We start from the raw sequence: 14,485 nt of genomic DNA, 5'->3' as shown, positions 1-14,485 counted from the left end.
GAAGTTGGAAAGTGGGATGAGGAATGCCAAGTAGAGGGGACCAACCAAGGATGCCATATTGAATGAAGTCCCCGCAACTTGATCCTGTGGGGGAGCTCCAGAAACTGTGGATTGCATGTCAGAATTTTCTTGATCAGGGGTCAGGAAGCTAGAATATCTGTATGCTTTACACTCACCAGTTATTGGTTAATAGCTGCTCCTGGGGGGTTGTACATTTCCAGGCTTAGTTCTCCAGGGTTGTAAGCCAATCAATTCTGGCAACCTGAACCCAATAGCAGTCGTGGGTGCAGGCTGCTATGCGTGAAAGCAGACAAGGACCCAGTCAGTATGTAAAAAAATGGAGGAAAAAAATATGGGTGCAGCAAGTCTTTTACAGTCAAAAGAAAAGAGACTCCTTTTAAAAGGGTATGAAGTACATAAAGGCTATTTGGAAGGCAAAAGGAAAATTCTACTTTAAAAAGTTGTGAGGCAAAAAGTTTCAGTATGGTAAAGGTGTTGGAGAAATACAATTAAAAATATGAAATCTTCTCCCAACCCAGAAAAACCTTTCCACAAAGGTGGTAGAGACAGAAAAACAGTTTTATTATTGAATAAGTAAGTATTAAACCAGAATGTAATGCTCATCAGATGCAATCCCCTAAGAGATTTTGAAAACAGAAAGAAATCTTTTTATATAACCAAGCAGATACAACCCATTACAGTACTACAACCCTTATTTGTGGTTTCACTTTCAACAGTTTCAGTTGTCCATGGTCAGCTAGATATATTATTAACCTAAAAATAAAAGCCAAAGTGAGAGGCAAAAAGCATTTATTTGAGATAAAAAAAAAAAAATAGCTACTTGGGAAGCACTGATTCAGGCAGAAACCCAAATAGTGCTCCCATTAGGAGGGGAAGGCAAGGGGTATTTATGAAAAAGGGAAGGTGAACTATTACATCCATAGAAGGAAGACATTTGTATAGGATCACATAAACTAGCATAGTAATACTAATTCTAAAGCATGGTTTTAATCTTCAGCCTGGTTGACATATTATCTGCTTTTTTGTTATCTTGGCAAACAATTGTTTGGGATACAGTGCTGTTGTAAGCCCAGTCCTAAAATTATTTTGCCCAGTTTTATCATGCCAGAGTTTTGAGGAGTAAGATATGCAAGGCAATTCCTTTGGGATGGCAAGTCTGACTCCACTTTAAAATAGCTCTGTTTATATTGGTTTTTCACAATATTAAATAGAAAATTTCAGAAATAACCCATTTATAAGTTTTAAATTGCTCACCTTTTCTGAATAGCATGATGACATCTCTCACTGTCCATCTTTGTTCCTCCCGGGATGTAAAGCGCCTCTTTGTGCAGCATATCCATGCTGTGCATGCAGTAAAATAAGATATTTTGAGAGCGCGAGAGAAGACCACATTCACATGACTTTAATACAGTATATTTTTATAATTGTTCTATTTTATTATGAGCTATTGTTATTAATCTCATGCTGTGCCTAACTTATAAATTAAACTTTATTATAAGTATGTAGGTATATATGTATAGGAAAAAAGATAGTATCATTAGGGTTTGGTACTATCTCTGTTTTCAGGCATCCCTCTGGGAGTCTGGGAACATACCCCCACAGATCAGGGGAGACTGTTGTACATCAATGTTCTCAGGGTAAATAATAGCTAGTCTTCAAGTAGGAAGTCTTAACAGCACCAATGTCATGTATTTATCCTAAGTGGTAATTCGAGTGACCATGGATATTAACTGTTTGACTTTATCCAGAGTAAAAAAACAATAAACAAACTCAAACTGGTCTTTTTATGACAGGAACAAGGAGCCCACTGAAATTAGGTTAATACCTTACCATAGAAGCTGGGAGATCTGAGCACTACCTCTAGATATTTACATTTAAAAGAGATGGCTCCTAGGTCCTTGAGAAAGACATTCTTGGGTCCTTCAGCTGACAAAAGACATTCCTGGGTCCTACTAGTCTTCAAAACGATGTGCATATATTTGAAAGAGAGAAAATACTTACAAGCTTTCAAAAGTAAATACTCTAAGAAAAAGAAGGAGGAATAAGTCTCATCCCTATTTTCAGCAGAAAAAAATTAAGTCTCTTATTTTTAATTTTTGTCTTTAGCAAGGTGATGAGACTTATTGGCTCCAGAATCCTAGTTTATATAGTTTTTCAGTCTATTAAAATATGTACATTAGACTTTATGTATATAGTCTTTCCAAACACCATTATGAGCAATGATACTTTAAAGTAGAATATTAAATATATTCTCTTTTTCAAAATCAATAAGTATTTGTGATACCTTCGGTGAAGATGCCATGATTAATACACTTTTAAATATGCATTTTCAACATTAACTCATATCGAGAAATGACGTTGAAGCCTTGGCTCTTGTCTTCCTGAAGGAAAGACTTCAATCAAGAGACAGAAATGTGTGCAGCAAGAACAGCAGGAGTTTATTGGTAAAAGCAAGTATACTCTGAGACATGGAGCAGGCTGACCCAAGAGAAGGAAGCGGTCCTGCCTTACTTTGCATGAAGGCTTTTATTTCTTTGAATAGAGTGGCCTCCCCTTCTGCCTTCTCATATCTCTCTCTTACCCTGAGATACCCAGTCCTCTGGCATTTAGCAATGCATGTCTTTGATTTAGGGGCATGGGTAAACATATGTCCTTGGTTTGGGAGCATGGGTAAACACATCCTTTTGGGGTGTGTGAAAACCTGGAAGCCTGTTGGGCTAGTAAGGTATTGATGGTCCTGTACCCTGATAAGCAGGATGTCTTCTCTTAACAATGCATTTCTTTGATTTATGGGTGTTTGTAAACACATCCCCTTTGTGATATGTGAAAACCTGGAATCCTAGGATATGGTCCCTGATAAGCAGGATGTCTTCCTCTCTTCTAATGCATTTCTTTGATTTAGAAGTACGTGTAAGCCTGGAATCCTACCGGCAGTTGTCATGAGCTTAGAACCCCAAGTAGGAGCTACAGCAAGGGGCTTTTCTAACTGGGGCCAAATTTCTCCTTCTCCTGGTCATTTCTATCTATTTACCTACCTACCCCATCATCATGAAGTAAATTGAGCAATGTACCTGACAGATTCAGTTACTTGGAAATTTTTAACAACAACAATAAAAGAATCTGAAGGTAAGAGTTCAGAGTTAAAGTTCATTGAACTCTTGTGAGACAGGAAAAAATATGGGCTCTTTATATTTTCAAAGTGCTGCCAATTTTGTAAGGAAAATATATGAAATGGGCATAAAGAATAATGGCTAGTAAAGTGGAAAAGTTCATTTTCCCTGACATACTGAAAACCAGGTATATTATAGAGATAAAAAAACGGAATTTAGCAAGCAATAAGTATGGGCACATATGTGACTAAAGTACAAATTCTAGTGGTTTTTAAACATTAAAGTTTATCCCATCTCTTTCATTGAGATTAAAACTTTAATGAAAACTTGGGAAGGGACATAAATCTAAAGCATAGAATAAGATCAACTACAGCAACGGTGTTCTCAGTTACCTAGAATGATTGGGGAAGGAGTTGTTGATACTCCTTCCAACTTCCCATTTCTAGCAGTTGCTCTAATTTACTTTAATTTGTAGGTCTCAAGCCACTCACATTTGGGCATTTGTTACTGTCAAGGCAAAGGATGTGAAATGCAGTCAGGTTGTAGAAGATTTGGCCAGACGTCAGCTTCCTTTTGATTATTATGTGCACAGAGTTATTGAATATGAGACTGCACAATATCTTGGAGATCGGATTGTCCTTCTTTTCACTGAACAAATGAAGTTTAGAGAGAAGGTGAAAAGACTTGCTCAAAGTCTCATGGACACTTTAATTTGAATTAGGGCTAACACAGGTTACTATTGCTTAATAATTGTGCCTGAGTTAATTTCCTTGATTCCCAAATTAACATTTTATAATGCAAGTTTACTGGGTGTTTTTGTTTGTTTGTTTGTTTGTTTGTTTTGCCTTTCCATATATGTAGATGGTAAGTGAAGGATATGTCAGTGTTGTTTTTAATTTTTTATTTGTTTAAAAAAAATTTTTAACCCTGTTTTGTACACTGATGCCTGGGCCCAACCCAACCTGGGTGCTACTCCTCTATGTTATCCAAGGTTTGTTCCAAGCCATTTCCAGGCCCATCACTTCCAGGTAAGCATTTACTCTGTATTCATAACTTGCTTTTTACCACATTCAAAAATAAAAAGAGATGTGGGATAACTGTTTTTGGAGCATTAAACATTATATTCGTATTTATTCATTCATGCTGAAAAGCTTTCTAAATGAATAGGTTATTTTTTACCTTAATAAGTCAAGTTTACTCAATATAATTTTTCATCACTACATATGAAAGTGGTTGCATTATTAACTTTAAGCAAGTACTCAAAAATACGTGTCTATTATTAATCTGTAAGTCACAGGATGAAAGATGTGCAGCATATCCAGGACTTTGGGATTTTGAATAAAACTATGCCATTATCTTTATTTCCTGTCTCTTCATTTCATCCCATAAATTACAAGAAACTTTATGATCCCCAGTCTAATAACTGCAGTAAATTTTTGAAGCGGAAGATGAACCAGCCTATTTTTGTTTCTTCCCATTAATGATCTTCTTTTCCGTCTCTATCCATGTTGACATTTCAGCATGCATAACTTTAAAAAAAAAGTGTTATTCAGTAAAAATATATAACACATCAACTTACTGGTGGTTTTGGCCCATTTCTGTTTCACTTTCATTACACATTTTTTATTAGATATAAAAGAAGAGCCTTCTCAATTTCAAGATAATTTTTGTGGTATATTTTATAAAATTTCTTCATAAGTCTACATGCTGCAGTTATTCAAGGCTAGAGGTTTTATGCCCTCAGAATTCCAGGTGTACATCACAACAATTTTAAAGTTACAAGGTTGTATTATAATGAGATGAAAATTTCTATAGGAAATCACTTTCTCTTCTAGCAATTTAACCACTCAGAATTTCCCCTGGAGAAATACAGATATAAGAACATATGTGCACAAGATCATATGCACAAGGATGGCCACTGCAGAATCAGGTGTAATAGCAAAACATAAGAGCCACACAGTGTTTAGCAATAGGAACTATTCATAAAATGGGATACTATGCATAGCTAAGTATAACAAGTAAGATAAGATCAATATATACTAACAAAATGATTTTCAAAATGTTGCTAAATAGAAAATGAATTTGAAGAACATTCCATGCAGTATGATATTACTTATATAATTTATATTAAAATATTATACATTACATTATATATATGTATTAGTTATTGTACTGTGTGTATAGTCTATTCGATAAATATGTATTGAGTTTCTACGTTGCGTAATGCACTTTTTAAGAGTTGTGACTGAGGAAAAATTTGGAAGTCAATGGCATGTAAGTGAATTGTAAAGCCATTAGGAAAAGGATATAGAAAAAAACACGTCTAGAATAATCCAAAATAAAGCAATGACAGGGGCTCTCTCTGATGCAGGAATGGATGGGTTAGTATAGAGAGGATAGAATAGAGATATTTAACTTTGTATGTATGTTTGAGTGCCCCCTTTTTCTCTTTGGCACTATATTCATTTATTAGTTGTGTAAATCAGTTTGGATGCTCATATTTTACATTTATGAGGAACATAGTGTAGTGGCATTTAAATTGGATTGTAAAGCATCATAGTGGGTAGCAAGAATAGGATTTAAAATGTCAGAGGGGAACAAATATTGACACTATTCATTCTCCTGGGATGCATACAGATTTCAGAGATCACTCAAACATGACCCTGACTTAGGTCTTCTTGTCAGTCTCCTTTGGACACACATAGCAGGGCAAAGGTAGGGTTAGTTTCCTCTTTCCCATTCATTTGGGGCTGAGTGCTTTAAAAAGGGCCATGTAAAGTCCTCAGAGAGAAACAGTTTCCCTCCAAAGTTTGGAAAAAACATGACCTTTCATCAGGATGAAGAAACTGACGGAAATCACTACACTCAAAGAATAAATACATTAAAATGAGAGAATACATATAAAAAATGAAAACCAATACCTTTACAAATAACTGGTGACATATTTTGGGAGGGAATCCGTATTAAAAACTATATTAAGCTCTTTCGGTGGCGCCTGTGGTGCCCACAGGATGGGGAAGTGTTGCAGTCTTTTACTGCCAGAAGTGACACGATCAACAGTACAAGAAAGCTCATTTGGGCACAGCCCTGAAGACCACCCTTTTGGAGGCAATCCGTGCAAAGGGAATTGTGTGGGGAAAAAGTAGGGGTCGAAGCCAAACAGCCAAATTCTGTCATCAGGAAGTGTGTCAGGGTCCAGCTGACCAAGAATGGCAAAAAAAATCACAGCCTTTGCACCCAATGATTGTTGTTTGAATTTTATTTATGAAGTTCTTGTTGCTGGATATGGTTGTAAAGGTCATGCAGGTGGTGACATTCCTGGAGTCTGCTTTAAGGTTGTCAAAGTAGCCAAAGTCTCTCTTTTGGCCTTATACAAAGGCAAGAAGGAAAGACCGAGAACATAAGTTTTGATGGTGAAAACACAGTAGTAATAAATTTTCATAGGCCAAAAAAAATTTTTTTATTGAGATTAAATATAGAAGGACACATGCCAGAGGGCAGAAAAGAAAATATAAAACAAAACAAAAACCAATCTTCACATTTAGAAAGATTTCCATTAGATGAAAAGTGTGATCACAAAACATGAAAAGTAGGCTAATAACCAGAAGACTAGATAAAGAACAACATGGCAAATTAGAAAATAAATAAATTTTAAAAACCGTCTCAAAGTCATGGAAAGAGATAAGACTAGGAAAATTTAATTCAAGAGCAGGATTGCAGTAATAATCCCCCCCCCCAAAAAAAAAGAAAACAATTATGAGATCCGATATCACAAAATAGATTAGATATCCCAGAAAGAGAAAGGACATCACATGAAAGAAATAATAAAAACCATTGGAGATGAGACATTTCCAGAATTGAATAAAAAGATTTGGGTCATAAGATTAAAAGTGTATGCTGAGACCAGGAAAATGAGAAACATTTTGTTCAAGTGTATAAATTCTAAGAGTAAAATAGTTCCAGTTTCATCCAGACAGGAAAACAGAAAGATGTTAATACATGTATATGTAACTTAAAAACAACAACAAAAAACTTCATTATATTTTATAATTTGAATTTACCATAATTTTTAAATCAATTTTCCACTTGGAGATTTCCAAGATATGATACAAATTCAATGGGTAAGACAATCTAGGTCAGTGTGAATGGAAATTGCCAGGGTAGAGTCACTTTTGTCATGGGAACTGAAATGGAGCAGGGAGGGATCATGAAGAGGTTACCTTATGCTCCTCCTACCTTTGAACTTTTGAACCATCTGTGAGACCACATCCTGAACTTTACTTCTTCTTCACCATGACAATGAGAGCATGCATACTCTTCATCTTGAAAGGAGCCAATCGGGTTCATCAGCCAGTATCCTTCATTTGCGTAGAGAACCTAAGTAAATTTTGACCTTGGACTTTCTTGTTTGCTGTAGAAGCACATCCTGCAACTTGCTTATCTCAGTGTCTCACCACCCTGACTTCACCAATCCTTTTTAAACTTGTCATGACACCATGCTAGACAGCCAGTAGGAAAAGTTCCTTTTGCTACAAACTTGTGGTGTTTGACCTTGTAAACTCTAGCTTTCTTTTGTCTTCTGAGAGCACAGTTGGAGATGCTACCTGAATCTGTATCTCTCAGATTGCAATCCTTTAGCTCAAATAAATGCTTTTTATTCTTTATTACAGCTTAAACCCACCCCCATCCCCCTTTTTTTCGGTTGACAGCAGTGTTAAGAGAATGGCTCAAATAATAGACTGACCCATAGATCTTGGTAGGAAGGGATGATAAAATAGGCCATTGCTCACAGATAAGAAGAAATTTAGGGATTTAAAGAATTGAGAAACTGGAGGTGCTGATGAGGTCAAAGAAAAAGCATAATTTTGTATTGCTTGATAAAATACTTACTAAATATTTGCATCAATCTATTTGTATAAATAAATTACTAGGAACTAAAGTCTTAATGACTTTTAGTTTTAGTAAGATAAAAAGAAAAAGAAAACCTTTTAATAAGAATTGAAGTCACTTTTCATAAATGCATTTTGAAAAAAGTATGACCAGAGTACTTAATTCAAGAAGCAGGATTTAATTCAGTTTTATATCCCCACTCCTGTCAGCCCATAATTTTAAGCAAAATCTCCATATGTAATAAATATAATTTTAACTTAAATTACTTCATTAATTTGAATGACAATTGCATATTTACATTCCATTTTAGTCTTTTGATACATTTAGCACTGTGATTGCAAAAATCTTTTAATAGGAAATAAATCAGGACTCCAGTGTAACATATCAAATTCTTTCTATTGCAAGGCAAACAAAAATTTAGCTTGGCATGTTTAAATATCGTTTTTTTGGTAGTTGTGATTCTTCATGTAATAAGAGAATAAATAGTTCTTTGTCATTTTATATGCTCACATAATATTTCTGTCTATAAGAGTAATATTTTATTTTAAAAATATTTTGTGACCCTTCATTTTATATTTATATTCCAAATGGTATAATGCAAAATAATTTTTGTTGCTTCAAATTTTTGAATTTGCATCTCCACATAAACAAAGTTTCCTAAATATAAAATTTATATTCAGGAAGCTTAACTGATACTTTCTTTGGCAAGTAAAGGTTAATAAAAATATTTATATTTTTGATTAACTCAAGAGGTTACAATCATTATTATGCTCACTGTAGCAGCAGGGTACAAAATATTAAAAATTTCAAACATACAATTAAAATAACTATGGAACTAAATTAGTTACGAAATTGCTTTAAGATACAGTATTAAGAGAAAACAACCCAAGTGTCCACCAATAAATAAAAAGGATAAATGAAATATGGTATATACATACAATGGAATATTATTCCACTTTAAAAAGAAATGAAATTCCGATACCTGCTGTAACATCAATGAAACTTCGACATTATGCTAAGTGAAATAAACCAGACAAAGAAGGACAAATATTTTATGATTCCATTTATGTGTAGTACCTAGAATATGCAAATTAATAGAGTTAGAAAGTAGATTAGAGATTATCAGGGGCTGGGGAGAAGAAAAAGTAAGGAATTATTGTTTAGCGGTTACAGGGTTTCTGTTTGGAATGGTAAAAGAGTTCTGGAGGTGGATCAGTGATGGCTGTACAAAATTGAGGGTATAATTAGTGCCACTGAATTATACACTTAGAAATGGTTAGAATGGTTTATTTTATGTCATGTATATTTTAACACACACACAGGAGATTTTTGATAGTTATTACATGCAAATACACTTTCATTACAAAATAAAAACTAGGACAAGGAAATATGCTGTATTTACTGATGAAAATTTAGTTACTGTGCTTATGTATTAGATGTAGTCATTGCAGAACTAATCTAAGATGAAGTTCTAACAGATCTGAACAAAATTCAGAATTTATATGTTTTAGATTCTTAGGCCTTTGGATGATAGGAGTGGAATTATTTTTATTAAATAGATATTGGGGACATTATTACAATCTAATCGGTGTCACCTTCACACTACGTATATTTTAAATAAACTGTGTACTAGTATTTTGTGAGTATTGCAAAATTTCAAGTTTGTAGAAGAAGTTATTGTATTCATGACATTTTTAGATATATAATCTTTTATTTGTTATTTAGTCAAAATTATTAGTATTTTCTGGTTTCCTTCCTTTATATTATACCTAGAAATATCTTTCCCAACTGATGAAAAAATATTGAATTACATTTTATGCTAAATATTTTATGGTTTTATTTTTTATAGTTAATCTCTTAATATGTTGTATCAGTTACATATTGCACTTATTTTTTTCCCCTTCAAGTAACTATCCCAGACACATTTATTGTGTGAGTTTACATTTCACCACTAATACAAACTATCTTCATCCTATATTATCGTGTTAACTGAGTGTAATGAATCAGGAGGCTTTGGTTAGAAATAAATGATAAAGATTTATTTAAAGGTCTTAGGTTTGCAAACCAGAAACACAACTAGGCAATACCCAGAGTGTTCTGAAGAAGGAAAAGAATCTGAGGATTCTTAAAGTAAAAAGTACATTCTTGAGAAGAGTCATTTTTGCACTTTTAGCCTCTGAATTGGTCTGAGACTATAATCCTCTAGAGGACTGATGCTCTGAATAATGGATGTCACTTGGTCTGGATACAGGAACGTTCTTTTCTTAGTCCTTCAGGGAATAATCAAAGGGTTAGCTGAGGGTTTGTGGTATATATCTAGGCATTGACACAAGACTGGAAAGTTTAAAAATTTAAGTTCCTAGGTTAGTGAAAACAAGAATAAAATTGTTTCCTTATACCTAAACCTACTTAATTTTAGTAATTTGGCAGGTTGACTACAGTGACTCTATTGTATTTCTTCACAGTATACCTCAATTAACTGTTAAGGTCTACAGTATACTATTGATCTTTTTATTCACTGTCACTGTTCAGAAAAATTTGGTGAGAGCACCATAACGTATAAGTTACTGAAAAATAAGCAAATGTTTTACTCTCTGGTGTGCAAGTACATTTAATTCCCCTTATGTCCAAATATTTTTATGACTCTAAGCATTATTTTACAGCTTTAAATCGTCTTTTCAGCCTTCTCTTCCTATCATCTAACAAAAATTGTTGCAATTTTAATTACCATTGCAGTAAAATTTGTATTAACTTAAGAAAATCCACTCTCATTTCTTTCAGTTTGTTATTCTTGTTATTTACTTCCATGGCTCTAAATAATGTGTTAAATAACACTGCTACTTTTTGGTTGTTTAGTTTTAAATGTCATCTATTCACTTCACATTGGAGGAAATAATTCTTCTCTGTGATTCCACCCCATCACATTCTTTCATCCTTCCCATTTCCATTCTCCTAATATAATGATAATATTTACATTCTTATGAGTATGTCAATGCTACCATAGTTGAGCCTTAAGTATTGTTTACTTTTGCACCATTTAAAACAATAAAAATTTGCTTGCTTGATTTTCTATGTAAATATCATTAATTCAAACTTAAACCCTTAGAAAATTGCCTAAATTTCCCCTGAAATATTCAGACAGATTAGTTGTGCTATGCATTTCATCTACCATGTTTCCCTGAAAATAAGACCTTGCCGGACAATCAGCTCTAAAGGGTCTTTTGGAGCAAAAATTCATATAAGACCCGATCTATATAATATAATATAATATAGTATAATGTAATGTAACGTAACGCAACGTAACAAAACATAATATGATATAATACCGGGTCTTATATTAATTTTTGCTCCAAAAGATGCATTAAAGCTGATAGTCTGGCTAGGTCTTATTTTCAGGGAAACACGGTACCTGAAAAAATACCACCCCTCCCCACCCACAGGCATCTGACCTGCTTTAATCTGGCTGTAGTTACTTCCTATGCTGGTGCATGTCTATCATCCTGGAAGTAATCTTTTCCTTTAATCTGGGGAATCCTTTTGCTTTCCCCCTGTAATAGATATTCTGTTTCTAGTATGGCCTCTTATTTTGCTTCTTGTTCCCTCATGTTGATGATGTAAATCAAACATTAGCTTGCTGAGGGGAGGGGAAAATATGGGAAGGAAAAATTTTAAACATTCAAACACAGGACTATGACACTTGATTGATATGTTGGCTGGATAGACTTGGTTGGATAGAAAATTGAGGGTGGGGGGTTTATATAGTATTCCTTCAGATTTTTAAAGCTACTTTTCTATTGTCTTATAGTTTCAAGTATTTTTGTTAGCTCTATAGCTGGTATGATAACTGACCCTGTCAAATTATGTACTTTATTTTTCTTTCTGAAAATGAATTTCTAATTTCCTGATTGTTCTAAAACTTAATAAATGTGTAAATTGTGCTGGGAACACTTAGAGCTCTTTATATTTAAAATACACTATATTTTATTTTCAGGAAAATTTCCTAAATATATTTTATCTCTTCTGTTTTCTCTAATGACTTCTTCTGGATTATTTGGATATTGAAACTTTTGGACTGATCTTCTAATTTTCATATCTTCACTTTAAAAAACAACAACACTTTATTTGTGGTGTAATTGACATATAAATGCTATACATATTTAACGGATATAATTTGATGATTTGGAGATACATATACTTCTATGAAACCATTGCCACCATCAAGGCCATAAACACATTCATTACCTTTTATCTTTCTTTGCCATTTGTTCTGTTTTCTCTTTCTAGTAAATTCCTTCAACTTTTGTTCACATTTCTATCAGTGTTGAATTTCTGAGTTTAATTTTCTTTTCTGAATGTCCCTTTCTTATAATATCCTCTCATTTTAATATTGAGATATAACTGACATATAACATTAGTTTCAAGTGTACAACATAATGATGTGATATTTGTATATATTGTGAAATGATTATCACAATAAGTCTAGTGAATGTCCATCACTACACAGTTACAAAATCTTTTTCCTTGTGATGAGAACTTTTAAGATCTACTCTCTTAGATACTCTCAAATAGATAATCAGTATGGTTAACTATAGTCACTATGATGTACATTAAATAATATCCTATTCTTACTTCATAGTTGTCATGTCATCTCTTATTTCTCATTACAAATGATAGTATAAGGTTTGAGGGTTTTTTTTGGACATTTTCATAATCCTGAAAAGTTATGTTTCCTCCCACCTTCTTTCTTCTCATGTTTTGGTTGTTCTTTCATTTGAGCTGTACTTCTCATAGTCTGTTCCTTCTTGGTTGTCTGCTTATATTTAAGAGAACTAAGCTGACCAGAGCTTGAACTTGTAAAAGGCTTTTTTTTTTCTGGCTGTGAGCTTCAAATGGAATAATCTAGATAGGCTGTTTAGTAAGAGAATCAGTATTTTTAGGTCTTTTTCCTAAGACTGGTCATATTTTGCGAAGGAAAATTCTCCAATCTAGTTTGATCAGGGAAGAACTGGCTACTTGCCCTGTGTGAGCCAAGTGGGCAAGGGCTTCCTAGAAGGTCTTGCATCTAGTAAGAGTTGTTCATTTAATTCAGTGATGCGCTGGAGTTGGCTCGTCCTAGCACACGAAAGCCAAATGTTATCATTTTAGGAAGTTTGCAAGCCAGTTGTTAAACACAGCCTTTTAAAAGCTACGTTACATAAGCGTACAATTGAATTATATAAAGAACAAAGGTAATAAAAATTCAAAACTCACTTCTTTCTAATTATTTCTCTAGATTTTCAATTATCTATTCGCTTGAGGTAATTTATTACTATTGTATCTGTAGGTGGAAATATTACAAATGTGGTCCTGCACATCTTTCCCTGTTCAGTATCATCATGTTGATAGCTTTAAATCGGCCGTGGAAATAGTATTTACAGCACATAAATCAGCAAACCCTATGAATCAGGGCTTGCTTTATTGTTTTTTATTGTCTAGACTTAATAAAGTGAAGCAAAAAAATATTGATAAGTCACATTAAACTGAAAAATGTTTAGATTGGTAGCTGTTACATTGTTAAGAGCACAAAAAGTGAAGAAATATTCTTCTAGTACTTAAAAATAATGATCTAATCAAAGAAGTCATGTCATTGGCAAATGAGTGAAGTGCCTACAGATATCTGCAGAATTTCATTTAGTTTTATTCTTTAAGTAAACAAAAATAACCAGTATTCATGTTGGAACCACTCTTATCCATCAGTTGCAATCATACATAGATTGACTATAGATACAAGAGTTTGGCAACAACAACAAATTGATGAAAGCATTTACAAGAATCAATTGGCCCTATGGAATTTATAGTAAAGAGTATTACATATTTAATTATGATTTAAAAATATATTATCATTATTATTTTAATTTTATGGGGGAATATTGGGCAACAGTGTGTTTCTCCAGGTCCCATCTGCTCCAAGTCCTGCAATTTAGTTGTGGAGGGCACAGTTCAGCTCCAAGTCCAGTTGCCATTTGATCCGGCAATCTTGTTGTTGACAGCCTGTGCTCTAACCAATCGAGCCATCCAGCTGCCCCTCCGGGAGTTCAGTGGCAGCTCATTGTCTTCAGTCTAGTTTTGGAGAGCGCAGCTATCTGGCCCATATGGGAATCGAACTGGCAACCCTATTGTTCAGAGCTTGCGCTCTAAGCAACTGAGCCATCTGGCTGCCCAAAAGACATTATTTTTTAAGAGCTGTTTTAGGTTCACAGTCAAATTGCAAGGAAGGTACAGATATTTGCCATAATTCCCTATCCCCACACATGCATGACCTTACCCATTATCAACATCATTCAGAGAATGATACCCTATTTCCCCGAAAATAAGACCCAGCCAGACCATCAGCTCTAATGTATCTTTTGGAGCAGAAATTAATATAAGACCTGGTCTTATTTTAATATAAGTGGCATAGAAAGATATTTAATCCAGCAGGCTAC

This window comes from Rhinolophus ferrumequinum, chromosome 13 (assembly GCF_004115265.2).
Source record: "Rhinolophus ferrumequinum isolate MPI-CBG mRhiFer1 chromosome 13, mRhiFer1_v1.p, whole genome shotgun sequence".
Lineage (NCBI taxonomy): Eukaryota > Metazoa > Chordata > Mammalia > Chiroptera > Rhinolophidae > Rhinolophus > Rhinolophus ferrumequinum.
The sequence above is the reverse complement of the archived record's forward strand: the minus strand, read 5'-3'. Positions refer to the sequence as shown.